Genomic DNA, 13065 nt, shown 5'->3' on the forward strand with positions numbered 1-13065 from the left:
AAAAAGAAATAAAAGGATAGCATGCTCATTAGATAATTTGGGCCATGGATGTAGTTCATGATGTATTGGCAGAGCAATTGCTCTACCACTGAGATGTTTAAGCTCTAGATTTGATCCCCAGCATTGACAAAAAACAAACTTTTTTTTGGTGGTACTGTCATTTCAATTCATGGGTTCCTGCTTGCTAGGCAGGTGCTTTATTGTTTGAGCCATGATGCCAGACTATCCATTTTTTGGTCAATTCTGGGGCTTGAACTCAGAGCCTGAGCAATGTCCCTGAGCTTTTTTTGCTCAAGGCTAGCATTCTACCACTTGAGCCACAGTGCTACTTCCAGCTTTTTTTGTTTATGTGGTGCTGAGAAATCAAACTGAGGGCTTCATGCATGCTAGGCAAGCACTCTACTGCTAAGCCACATTCCTAGCCTAGTCTATCCATTTTCTTTTCTTTTCTTTTTTAATTTTTGGCTGGTTGTGGGGCCTGAACTCTGGGCCTGGGTCCTGTCCCTCAGCTTATGTGGTGCTAAGGAATTAAACCTAGAGCCTCATGCACGCAAGGCAAGCACTCTACCACTGAGCCATCTTCCCAGCCTGCCTATCCATTTTTATATATCAATTTTGTTCTTCAAGTTGTTTTCTAAGTATGCATATAATTTTCAAGAGTTCATTTTTATACTATTACTTCAAATGTACCATGATAGTGGAGTTAGAGCTAAACCTTCATTTTTATTAGCATCATGGCATTTCCTTTAATGGATGAGCTGTAATATGTATGTGAAATTAGGAATTATGTTAGAGATAATGGGGAGTAAACCTTCCTAAATTTTAAATCACAAGCCACAGAGTGTTAATGATGACTATGCTATGCATTGTGGTAATTGATTTTTAATTTTCAGTTTGGAAACTTATTTGGCAATTTTTTTTTGTAATTGGCCTGGGGTTGGTAATTATAAATAAAGAAGAATAACCAGGCTCCAGTGGCTCATGCCTGTAATCCTAGCTACTTTAGGAGGCTGAAGTCTGAGAATCAATGTTCAAAGCCAGCCTGGGAAGCAAAGTCAATTAACCACCAAAAAGCCGGAAGTAGAGCTGTTGCTCAAGAGGTAGAGAGTCAGCCTTGAGCTAAGAAGCTAGTACCTAGGCCATGAGTTCAAGTTTCACTACCAGTGCTAAAAAGAAAGTTATAAGTAAAAAGGTATAGGGAGAAGGTATATGTTGACATTTCTCTTTTAACACTTTGCTATTTGACATAGATTTTTTTCTTTCTTTTTTTTTTTTTTTAAAGCTATACAACCTAGGTTGGCCTTGAACTCATGATCTTTCTGTCCCAGACCCTCAAGTCCTGGGATTACAGATATGTTATAACCACATGCTCAAAAGTTCATTTTCTTAAGAATATGGATTATCTTTTGTGGTTTGTAGTAGTAAACTTAACTTTGGCCTCTAAACTATTTTTGTGAAGTCTCAAATGGAATACTTTGGTTAACTTCACAATCTGCATACTTCTGACTTTTTTAGAAACTCCCAAATTGAATTTAGGGCATGCTGCATGAATAACTGTAGCTCAGAGAAGTCCCCATTATGCCATGGTTATTTATTAACCACGTGATCATTTATTAAGAGGTAATTTAAAAGATGCTTTTGCTGGGTCCTATGAATTAACCAAAATTCTCCCAACTTTGTGCTCTTTTATCTGAGTTAACTCTCTGCTGCAGTCCCTTTGCAAATACCCGTTTACAGAAAATACAAAACCCAAACACCACTTTGTGTAAAAGGCAAACTGCCTCTAGAATAAGCAATGTCTTCTTGTTATCTTAAAGTAAAGAAAGAAAAATTCAGGTGACCATCTGTGAGTCAAGTTCTGCCCAGTAAAGTGATAACAATTTCTCTAAGACAGACTGAGCTAATGGTCAACCAGCCCATACCTGGGACTTGGAGCTCTTTTAACTCTAATTACCTTTCTTATCCCCATCACTCAATTCTCCCAGTTTGACCTGAGGCCAATGTCTGTACCTTTGAAGATGGCTGAAGATGTACTGAAGTGCTGTCCAGCTGCCATGTAATAAATCTCCCCTCTCTGCCTTTCATCATGTCTCTTTATTTGGCATATGGGAGTGAGTGGCTAGATTTAATTTGGGACTCTTGGAGTTTTGGCCTGGGTCAAAAAAACCTGGTTTCAATCTTAGGATTGAACTGTATAGAAGTTCAGCAGACAGACATGAGGGTCTAAATTCAGTAATTATTCTATTTTCCAGAACTTTTGCTCTGGGTTGATTTCACTCTCTGTATAAGTGCTTTGGCTTTTGGTGGGTCCTTTTTTCTCATATGAAAGGTGGCACCTTGTAGCAGAAATCCAGTTGGAGAGAGGACTTTTAGCCAGACATAATTTTTGAATTTGCAAAACTCATTTGTAAATTACTCTGACTTGAAGTTTCTAGTGTGTCAAATTAGGTGAAGGTGCATTATGTACAATGTGATGTCAATATTTAAGAATAAGAATGATAATTCCTATCCTCATGCCCTCGGCCTCCTTTCTAGGCACTTGCATGTCCCTTGAAGTTCAAGGACAAAACTGTATAGTTGGCTTATACAATTTTATTTTATTTTGAAATCCCTGCGTAAAAGGGACTTAGCAGGGTGCTGGTGGCTCATGCCTGTAATCCTATCTACTCGGGAGGCTGAGATCTGAGGATTCCAGTTTGAAGCCAGCCCTGGCAGGAAAATCTGTGAGACTTTTTTTTTTTTTTTTGCCAGTCCTTGGGCTTGAACTCAGTGCCTGGGCACTGTCCCTGAGCTTCTGTTGTTCAAGGCTAGCGCTCTACCACTTGAGCTACAGTGCCACTTCCAGCTTTTTCTATTTATGTGATACTGAGGAATTGAACACAGGGCTTCATGCATGCTAGGCAAGCACTCTATCACTGAGCCACATTCCCAGCTCCTATGAGACTTATCTCCAATAAACTACTCAGAAAAAGCTAGAAGTGGAGCTGTAGTTCAAGTGGTAGAGGGCTAGCCTTAAGCACACAGAGGATCAAGGACAGCTCCCAAGTCCTGAGTTTAAGCCCTGGCAAAAGAGAGAGAGAGAGAGAGAGAGAGAGAGAGAGGAAGAAAGAAAGAAAGAAAGAAAGGAAAGAAAGAAAAAGAACGAAAGAAAGAAAGAAAAAGAACGAAAGAAAGAAAAAAAGAAAAAGAAGAGTGCAACTTTTTTTTAGGATCTCGGGCTCCTAACCTCAAGATTTGTGTTAGTTCAGTTCTCTTTGGCATCCAGATTGGGGCTATGTTTTATTCACTGTTGGGAATATTTTGTTGCCAATCTATCTGGAGGATTTTAATCTAGCTAGGTCACCTTTCTGGAGACATCAAGGACCTTTTTGCATTCACATGGAAAAGACTCCAGGCACAGGCTAGTAATTATTTATCAAGGCAGGAACTGTGTGGTTCAACTTGCTTTGGCTCAGATCAGTTCCCGGAGTCAGAGAGACACCATTCTGAAAGGGTTTTTAGTTATCATGATTCCAAATCTGAGGCCTGGGTGTATTTTAAGACTTTGTCCAACACACAAAGGGTGGAACTTGAGTTTGGAATCCATTCTCTCTATTAAGAGTTGTTGCAAAGGTACCATAAAAACCTAGGATCAGAGACCACTTGGAGCACGTTTCTGAAGTTAAACAGAAAGGTGAAGTCTCAAAGGTGACTGGACCGACTTTGAGATCGGCCTAAGACCGGTTCAGCCCGGTGCACGGATCCCCTCTCCCACCTGCCTCTCCTTTAGGACTTCCTCCTCTATTTTGCATATCCCGCCCCCTCGAATAGCCCTGCCCCACTCAGGTGGCACCACCGCTTCCGGGTAGTCCAACGCTCCACCCTCCAAGAGGAACCAAAGTGTTTCGTTCGACTCCGGGGACGACCGGAAGTTTGTTGCTCAGACTCCTCGTAGCGGTGACTCGGCAGCCGCGTCTCGCGTCATCAGTGACAGCCCCGATCCTCGCCCCGCTCTGCGTCGCCCTGCCAAGGGGCAGTCGCTTCCTCCTGGGCAAATAGTCCTCGGCGGGGTCCGAGTTCTTGGGTAAATCTGCAGGCGGAGGCGCTAAAAGTTGCAGTCTGAGAGAGGCACGGGATCGGCCCGAAGAGCGCGCTCGTGACGGAAGTGTCTACGGTGGTGTGTGAAGTTAAACACTCCCTTCCTCCCGAGGATCCCTCCGCCTGCGGTAGCGGTGGTGAGGCCGAGGGAGCCGCCATTTTGGATGTTCGGTTCCTGCTGCCACTGCTGCCGCCGCCCCCGAAGCTGCTGGTTTCAGTCGAGGTTTCGGGCCGGTGAGTGTCACTCGCGGCGCGGGGAACGTATGGTTTCTTCCCCCCCCCCCCGCCTCCCTCCGCTGCGGCTGGGAGCTTACGGCCGGAAGCTCCCTGTCAGTCCCAGAGGTCCGGTCCCAGCTTGTGGGGGGCGAGAAGACACCGGACCCAGGTTGGGCCAGGAGGGGCCCCCGGAGCCCCCCACCCCCCAGGGGTTGCCGGGACTTCCAGAGGGCCGAGCCGAGGCCCGAATTCCAGAGCTTCTGTCCGCAGCAGCGTTTCCCTGCGGTGGCGTTGGCCGGCCGGTGGCAGGCCTTCTTGAACCCATTGACTTTCTCGGGCTGCGATCCTCCTTCGATAGCTCATTCAGGGGACCGAGGAATGAGCGGGGCGGGCCCCACTCCCCCGCGTGTCCTCCCTGAGCCACGTTGCCTGCGTTTCTTGTGGGGTGTTACTCGGGTCAGGGCTGTCCGAGAACTCTCAACGTTTCCACAGCTCCTGCCCCTGCAATGCCTACTCAAACCGGACATCGGCCTCGCCTCCCTCTCTCTCACCTTGCCAACTAACTTCTTTCCCAATTTTCCCTCTCTATCCCTCCCCCTCTTCACCCGCCACCCCCCCACCCCCGCTTTAAAACTCACTTGCGACTACAATGTTCTCCCCTTCTTCCCAAACTCTTTGTCCGGCGGACTTCAGTTTCTAGTAATTCTCTGGATCTTCCTGATTGCCTGGCAGAGTCTGGTTGGCTATGCTTCCGTGATAGGGTTTGGTGTAGGAGACTGTCGGTCCACCCGCTCAGAATGTACTTCCAACAAAAGTCAGTGTGTAGAGAAAACAGAATAAATGACTTTCTTTTTGAATATGTGGGAAGGAGGGGGGTGTTAAATGTCTTCTATTTGTATGCCCTTTCTGTGTTGAACATTGACCTTTGGGTACTTACTGGAAATTTTGTATATTTTTGAGGTGTTTTGTATCCCTGAGCATGGGGACCTGTGAAGAAAGAACATTAATCCGACGTAGGTAGGAGAGTAACTTTTTTGGTTGCTATAGGGATTACTTAACAGAAGCAAAGACCGAATGATTTCTTAGCGATCCGAACTTTCAGGTGTTTGTACAGTAATGATTTCTGCCGACTGATTCTAAAAATACCTGCACTGACTTCGGATGTTGGTTTTTCTTGAGCTCGTTAGATTTTAAGTATTTATTTACAATGTTGTCCATAGTTCCTGTCAGACAAACATATACTTTTAAGTTTTGGTTTGAGAAGTATAGATCTGCAAGATACTCATAATACCACTTTTATTCTTCAGTCCAGTATGTTTGAATAAAAACTATTTCACAGTAATTCACCGATTAATTTCCTACATTTCAAGTTTAAGTGAGTATGGTTGAATCAACCTTTATTTCACTTCAGCTGGATTTTACATCTGAAAAATGATTATTAAATGATTATTAGAATTTAAATTTACAACTTGAACCGAGTCATACTTTCTAATACCTGTAAACCATTTATAGATTCATTATTCTTATCTTAAAATGAGACTAGAAGTTCTTGTGCAGGTCATATAGTATTCTCAAGACAATGTTTTTAGTATAAATACTCTTGTGTTCTTTTTTAAGGAGATCTTTCAAAACTATGGCAGATACTATTTAGGTATTCTGTGAGTGTATTGCTCTAAAGCTGTGCAATTTTCTTTTTTGTTTAAAAGACTGTCAAACTGATTGCTTGAGCTGCGCTCACTTACTAAGAATCTACTGTTGTTTACTACTGAAAATATGTTTCTGAATTATGTTTTGCAAATAGGATCTATTAGACAGCTATAGGTGATAGTTAAGTCAGTTTATATTGTGGTATTATATACTGATACTTGAATACCATTCTTTTTTTTTTTTTTTGTCGGTCGTGGGGCTTGAACTCTGGGCTTGAGCGCTGTCGCTGTGCTCTTCAGCTCAGAGCGCTCTACTGCTTGAGCCACAGCACCACTTCCACCATTCATTCTTAAGTGGTTTGCAGTTCACCTGTGGGATTGTATCCTTTCTGCCATAACATTAATCAGTACATATGTGAATGTCTGCTTTGCTTAAAGCTGTTAGAAATTGGTGTTGAAATTAACATTGTTTAGCATACTCCTTTTTCTTTTTTTTTTCTTTTTCTTCTTTCCCTTTCTGAGGATGAAACCGGGGCCTTTGGAATACCAGGCAAGCACTCCACCTTGAGCTACATCCATTAATTGGGACAAAAATATTTATCCTCATAAATGAACAGAAAGGTTTCACTTTGATATTTTCATACGTAATACTTTGTAATTGTAGACCATTTCTCATGTGTTGTCTCTTTTTATCTTTCTACTAGCTCCATGAAACAGAGCAGTAAGTGTTTTCTTTTTTTTTTTTTTTTCTCATTTTGTCCTTGTGGGACTTGGACTCAGGGCCTCAAGTTTGCTAGGTGTAGGCACTGTGCCACTTGAGCTATGCCTCTACTACCCCTGACAAATGCATGCAATATAATTTATTGTGTGTGTGTGTGTGTGTGTGTGTGTGATAGAGTTTTTACTAAGGGCTTGTGTTTTCCTAGGGAAGAAGCTCTACTGTTTGTGCCATGCCTTCCAAAATAGTTGCAATAACAGGCACACATTACACTCAGCTTTTTCTGTTGAGTTGGGAGTCTGAAGAACTTTTTTTTTCCTGGCCTGGCATTTTGGTCCTCCTGATCTAAGCCTCCCATGTAGCTGGGATGAAGGTATATACCACTGGGCACAGATTGAATTGGTCATTTTTTGAGATTGGGGTCTCATTATATCTGGGGCTGCCTGGATTGCTGTCCTACAATTTATTTTTCCAAGTAACTGGGATGATAACACCATTCCCAGCTTTGTATTACTTGAGACAGATTACTTGCCTGAGCTGGCCTGGAACCAAGATTTTGCTGATCTCAGTGTCCTAGGTAGGATTACAGATGTAAGCCACTGAACGTGGCAAAAAAAAAAAGGGTGGGGAGAGGGATTTTAAAAATCAGTGTTAAACAAAAAGTCAAGATGTGTGTGTGTGTGTGTGTGTGTGTGTGTGTGTGTGTCTGTCTGTCTGTCTGTCTGTCTGTGTCTGTCGGTCTCTCGGTCGTGGGGCTTGAACTCTGAGTGTGGGCACTGTCCCTCAGCTTTTCAGCTCAAGGCGTGTGTGCTCTACCACTTGAGCCACAGCACCACTTCCAGTTTTCTGGTGGTTTATTGTAGATCAGTCTTGTGGGACTTTCCTGCCTGGACTGGCTTTGGACCATAATCCTCAGATTTTAGCCTCCTTAGTAGCTAGGATTACTAACGCCCAGCTTAAGGTGGCATTTCTTTCTTTTCTTTTTTTTTGGTCGGTCATGGGGACTGAACTCTGGGCCTGGGCGCTGTCCCTCAGCTCTTCAGCTCAAGACTAGCACTCTACCACTTGAGCCACAACTCCAGTTCTGGCTTTTTTCTGAGGTGCTGAGGAATCAAACCTAGGGCCTCATGCATGCAAGGCAAGCACTCTACCACTAAGCCACCTTTCCAGCCCCAATGTGGCATTTCTTTATGAGTTGTTTGCAGTTTTTTTGTGTGTGCTTGTGTGATTATTTTTTTTTTCCTTTGCCAGTACTGAGGCTTGAACACAGGGCCTCTTGTTCTCATTTGCCATTTTCTCTCCTACCATTGGAGTTACAACTCCACTTCCAGGTTTTTGCTGGTTATTTGGAGATAAGTCTCATGGACTTTTTTGCCTGGGTTGGCTTTGAACCATGATCTCCAGATTTTAGCCCCCTGAGTAGCTAGGATTACAGGCCTGAGCAATCAGTACTTATCTGCTCCCAGTTCTTGATTGTGAATTTCTCTTATCCAGGTTTTGTTTTCCCCGGTCATTTCTTTCCCTTTCCTCCCTCCCTTTCTATCTTTTGGAAACAAGGTCTCATCAAGTAACCTTGAAGTCAATGTTCCTGTTGTTTCAACCCCTTGAGAGCTAGGATTGTGGGTCTCTGCCATAACACCTGGCCTTATTGTTTTTTATGCAGGATAATATTAAATAGCAAGCAGTTTTAAAACTAAGATAATATGTAGATTTATATAAATAAGCTCATATTTGTCAAAAATCATATTGTTGTCAAAATGTATTAGGAATTTTCCAGTTCTTTTTTTGGTTGTGTGTGTAAAATTTTAATTTCATAAAATAAGGAATGAGAAAAAGAAAAGGAGGAAGTAGGTATATTTCCTTGAAAATACTTTTATGCTTCTTCAGTGAAGGAGTAGCACAAAACTTAATTTGACATAAGTTCAGGGTGCTAGAACAAACCTGTCAATTTTTTTTTTTCTATTTCCCCCAGTCGTGGGGCCTGAACTCTGGGCTTGGGTGCAGCTCTACCACTTGAGCCACAGTGTCACTTCTGGCTTTTTCTGCTTATGTGGTGCTGAGGAATCAAACCCAGGGCTTCATGCATGCAAGGCAAGCACTCTACCACTGAGCCACCTTCCCAGCCCCAAACCTGTCAAATTGTGCAGGGTCCAGAAGTTAGGGAAAAAAAAAAAAAACAGTAGTTAAAACAACCCACACTAGCACACTTGTTGAATCAGCATTAGCTTACATTTTGGTATTAAAGATCAAAGTTTAGGTTAAGGTGATTGAAATGAGAATTTTTTTTTCACTAGGTGCTTGGAAGTTTTGCCTTTGCTTAAAAATTATTTTGTTATTATTTATATGGAGTTATACACAGGTTATTTTTTTGTTTTTGTTTTAAAAGCTTACTCAGGTCAAACAAAATTGCTAGAAGTGTGATCAGTGAAAAAATTTGAAATAGATTTAGGACAAAAATCAGTTCTTTGAAGATGGAGAAAGTACATGTGACACCTGTTGCATGAAGAAAAGACAACCTTAGAGACAAGTAGTTTTTTCCTTCTTTGTGTATTAAAGTCCCCATGTAACCTGATAGGCAGTAACTTTGCTAACTCCAGCTCTCTTGTTTCCCCTTGTATTCACTCCTGTTGTACTGAGCATTCTAGGCTTTTTAGCTTGTCTGATTTCCAAGTTTACATTATGGGTGCCTGGGTGTAGCAAATAGGAGCAAGATGTGATCTCAGATCATCTTCCTCATCTTCCTCTCTTTTTTTTTTTTTTGTCGGTCATGGTACCTGAACTATGGGCCTAGGTGCTGTCCCTCGGCTCTTCAGCTCAACACTAGCACTCTACCACTTGAGCCATAGCGCCACTTCGGGCTTTTTCTGCTTATGTGGTGCTGAGGAATCAAACCCAGAGGGCCTCATGCATGCAAGGCAAGCACTCTACCACTGAGCCACCTTCCCAGCCCTTTCTCTCCTTTTTTATAAGCCTTTTGTGTACACTATTTGGGCATAGAAGGTAACTTCTGTAAATTGCTATATAATTCATAAAAGGATTTACTGGTAGTGTTTTTATAGCTCAAGTTAGTGAAACTATTAACTGTCCTCACTGTTGAGAAATTGTTCAGTTTCAAGCTAAGAAGAGGAGAGATGCTTTTTAGGAATGTCTTCATGAAAGGTTTGGTTTCCTTTCCATATTTTAAAAACTTTGAAAACTGTACAAAAGTATGAAAATATTGCTTCAGGGTTGTAAAAGGTTAGTTTTTGGTTCAGTTATTGAAGGGAAAAATCTAACTGAACTACCTGCCTCACTCTTTGGGTCTATTGTTCTTGTTTAGGCAGCCAGTTCTTTTTTGAACTGTACACCTCAACCTAGAGGTGGAATTCCCCTTTCCTCATAAATCACTCTTTTCTATGAAACGAAAATTATTTTTAAATGTGTATTTTTCACCACCAGTGAGAGCATTGGCTATATATTTTGCTTAAAAAAACTTTTTCCAGGGTGGTGATTATTTAAGAAAATAACTTATAATTGGGTATCACTGCCATTTTTCCATGTTATTTTTAAACACTGTACTTTGGCTCTTTTTGATTGCATCGTGTTCTTTCATTCTTAATTGTGTACAGTGAGCATAGTTCTGCAGGTAGTTGGAATGCTTTTCTCTCTCTCTTCTGATTAGAGAACCTGTTCTTCCTTTCCTGCCCCATGGGCAGGAGTGTAGCACTTTTTTTCTCCAGGCAAAGGGATGGAACACTTTTTAATAATTTTTGAGTTGTCCATAAATTTAACCAGACCTGTTAAATTTATGGTATCATTATACACAGTACAGTGCCTGTTACTTAGTGTTATTTAGCAGAATAAAGGTTCTGGGTGAAAATAGTATGGACTGACTGTTCAAGTACTGTAGCATGGGTAAGTTGTCCACGTGAGAGCCAGAAGCAGTCAGGGGCCTGGTTGGGGGTTCTGGGAACCTGTTGCAGGTCATTCACTTATGGCTGTGGAGCTGATAGCAGTGAGGTTTCTCTTCAGATTTAGTAAACAAGAGACCTTAATCTCCATAACTTTAAAAATATTAGGACATTTAAATGTTTAATTCAAAAAATGACATTAACTTTTTCTTGTGATTTACGCAGCAGAAGCTTTATGTAACAACAAAGATGTTTGCCCTTTCCATCATCTTTCTTTGGGATATCTGTTAAGTAATCCATTAGGTTCATTATAATAAAAGTCTTACCTGTCTTTGGTGATATTTTTCCCCGTGTTGGAAACATTGTGAATTCATTGATTTGTTATCGACTAACATTCTGTGTTTGAAACATACATTTTTATCACTCTAAGATATTTTTATTTACCTTATTAATCTATAAAGTAATATGGTAAAAAAGTGCTGGATGCTAGTGGCACACAATTGTAATCCTAGCTACAAAGGAGCTAAGATTTTAGGATCTTGGTTTGAAGTCAGCCAGGATAGGACAGGTCCATGAGAATCTTATCTCCAATTAAGAATCAAATGCTGGAAGTGAAGCATTGGCTTAAGTGGTAGAACACTAGCCTTGTGCTAAAGAGTCCAAGCCTAGAGTTCAAGCCCCATTACTGGCACAAAAAAATATACATTGTAGTAAGTGAACAAAATCTAAAGACATTTTGTGTGTGTGTGTGCATGTATCTATCCTGGGGCTTGAAGTTAGGGACTAAGTTCAAGTTTAGTTACCCTACTAAGATATACTTTCTCAAGTATTTTATTTTGACACCTTTGTCAATGAGCCTTTGCCTCTCTGTAGTTAGCTAATATCAAGCATGGTTTAAAAAAATAAGCATCGTCTATGTTAAATATTCTGTGGACAATGTCCCTCCACTCCCTGTGTATACAGAATTGACAGAACTTAGCTTCATGAAGTATATGTTAGGGGAAAGTTGTTTTCTTAGTATTAAAAATCTCTAATAATTAAACTTGTCATCTTACAAAAATGCCCTTATATAAGCTTTGTAGGATGAATGACATTTTCTTAAGTCTGAAAGCTTATATGTAATTTTTCTTTACTCATTCTTTTGTTTTTGTTTTAGTCCTGGAGCTTGAACTCAGGGCCTGGGTGCTGTCCCTGGGCTTTTTTGCTCAAGGCTGGCACTCTACCACTTGAACCATAGTTCCACTAACAGCTTTTTTAGATAGTTAATTGGAGACAAGTGCCTCATGGACTTTTCCTGCCTGGGCTGGCTTCAAACTGCGATCCTTGGATCTCAGCTTTCTGAGAAGCTAGGATTACAGGCATGAGCCACCTGTGCTGATTTCATTCTTTTTGAGGGGGCGGGCGGATAGTGGACTTGAACTCAGGGTCTGGCTGCTGTTCCTGAGAGTTGCTTATTTGCTGAAGGCTAGTCTAATACCTCTTCAGCCACAGCACCACTTCCAGCTTTTTTCTGAGTAGTTTATTGGAGATAAGCATCTCATAGACTTTTCTTCCTGGGCTGGCTTCAAACCAGGATCCTCAGACCTCAGCCTCCTGAGTAACTAAAATTATAGTACATGTGTGAGTCACCAGTGCCTGGCTTTGTCCCTGAGCTTTTTGCTCAAGGCCAGTTGTTGATCAGTTTGAGTCACAGCTCTATTTTCTGTGTGGTTAATTGTAGATAAGAGTTTCAGGGCTGGGAAGGTGGCTCAGTAGTAGAGCGCATGCCTTGTATGCATGAGGCCCTGGGTTCGATTCCTCAGCACCACATAAGCAAAAAAGAAAAAAGCCAGAAGTGGCGCTGTGGCTCAAGTGGTAGAGCGCTATCCTTGAGCTGAAGAGCTGAGGGACAGCGCCCAGGCCCAGAGTTCAGGCCCCACATCCGACACCCCCCCCAAAAAAAAATGAGTTTCATGGACTTTCTTACCTGGCTTCTTCTTTCTTCTTCCTTTTTCCTTCTTCTTCCTTCTCTTCCTCCTCCTCCTCTGCTTCCTCCTTTATTTTTTTTTTGCTGGGCCTGGGCCTTGAACTCTGGGCCTGGGTGTTGTTCTCTAAGCTCGTTTTGCTGAAGGCTAGTACTCTACCATTTGAACTATAGCACCACTTCTGGCTTTTTCTGTTGATTAGTTGGAGACAAGAGTCTCATAGACTTTCCTGCTGGGGCTGGCTTCAAACCACCATCCAATGATCTCAGCTTGGATTACAGGTATGAGGGACCAGTACCCAGCTGTTTTTTTTTTTTTTTAAATGAATTTTGCTACATAGTTAGGCTAGCCTTGCATTTAAGATCCTCCTGCCTCAGTCTCCCAAGTCCTGGGATTACAGACATATATTACTGTATCCTGTCTGGTTGTGAATAATAAGGAACAAAGGAAAATTTCTCTAATTTCTGTGGCATTTTAGGGAGAAATGAACTTAGGTCTTCTTACAAGAATGACAGCTAGGGGCTGGGAAGGTGGCTCAGTGGTAGAGCGCTTGC

The 13065-nt window shown here is 41.8% G+C and overlaps 1 protein-coding gene across 1 annotated transcript in view; it reads left to right on the top strand.

Annotated features, from left to right (window-relative positions):
- The first annotated feature begins 3991 nt into the window (after positions 1–3991).
- Positions 3992–13065, top strand: part of Ap1g1 (adaptor-related protein complex 1, gamma 1 subunit) — a 97797-nt gene continuing 88723 nt past the window's right edge. Inside the window, exon 1 of the mRNA XM_013012677.1 lies at positions 3992–4311. The gene's annotated coding sequence lies outside the window, so the exon portion shown is untranslated. The remainder of the gene's footprint in view (positions 4312–13065) is intronic.

Source organism: Dipodomys ordii, unplaced genomic scaffold (genome assembly GCF_000151885.1).
Source record: "Dipodomys ordii isolate 6190 unplaced genomic scaffold, Dord_2.0 Scaffold18, whole genome shotgun sequence".
Classification (NCBI taxonomy): domain Eukaryota; kingdom Metazoa; phylum Chordata; class Mammalia; order Rodentia; family Heteromyidae; genus Dipodomys; species Dipodomys ordii.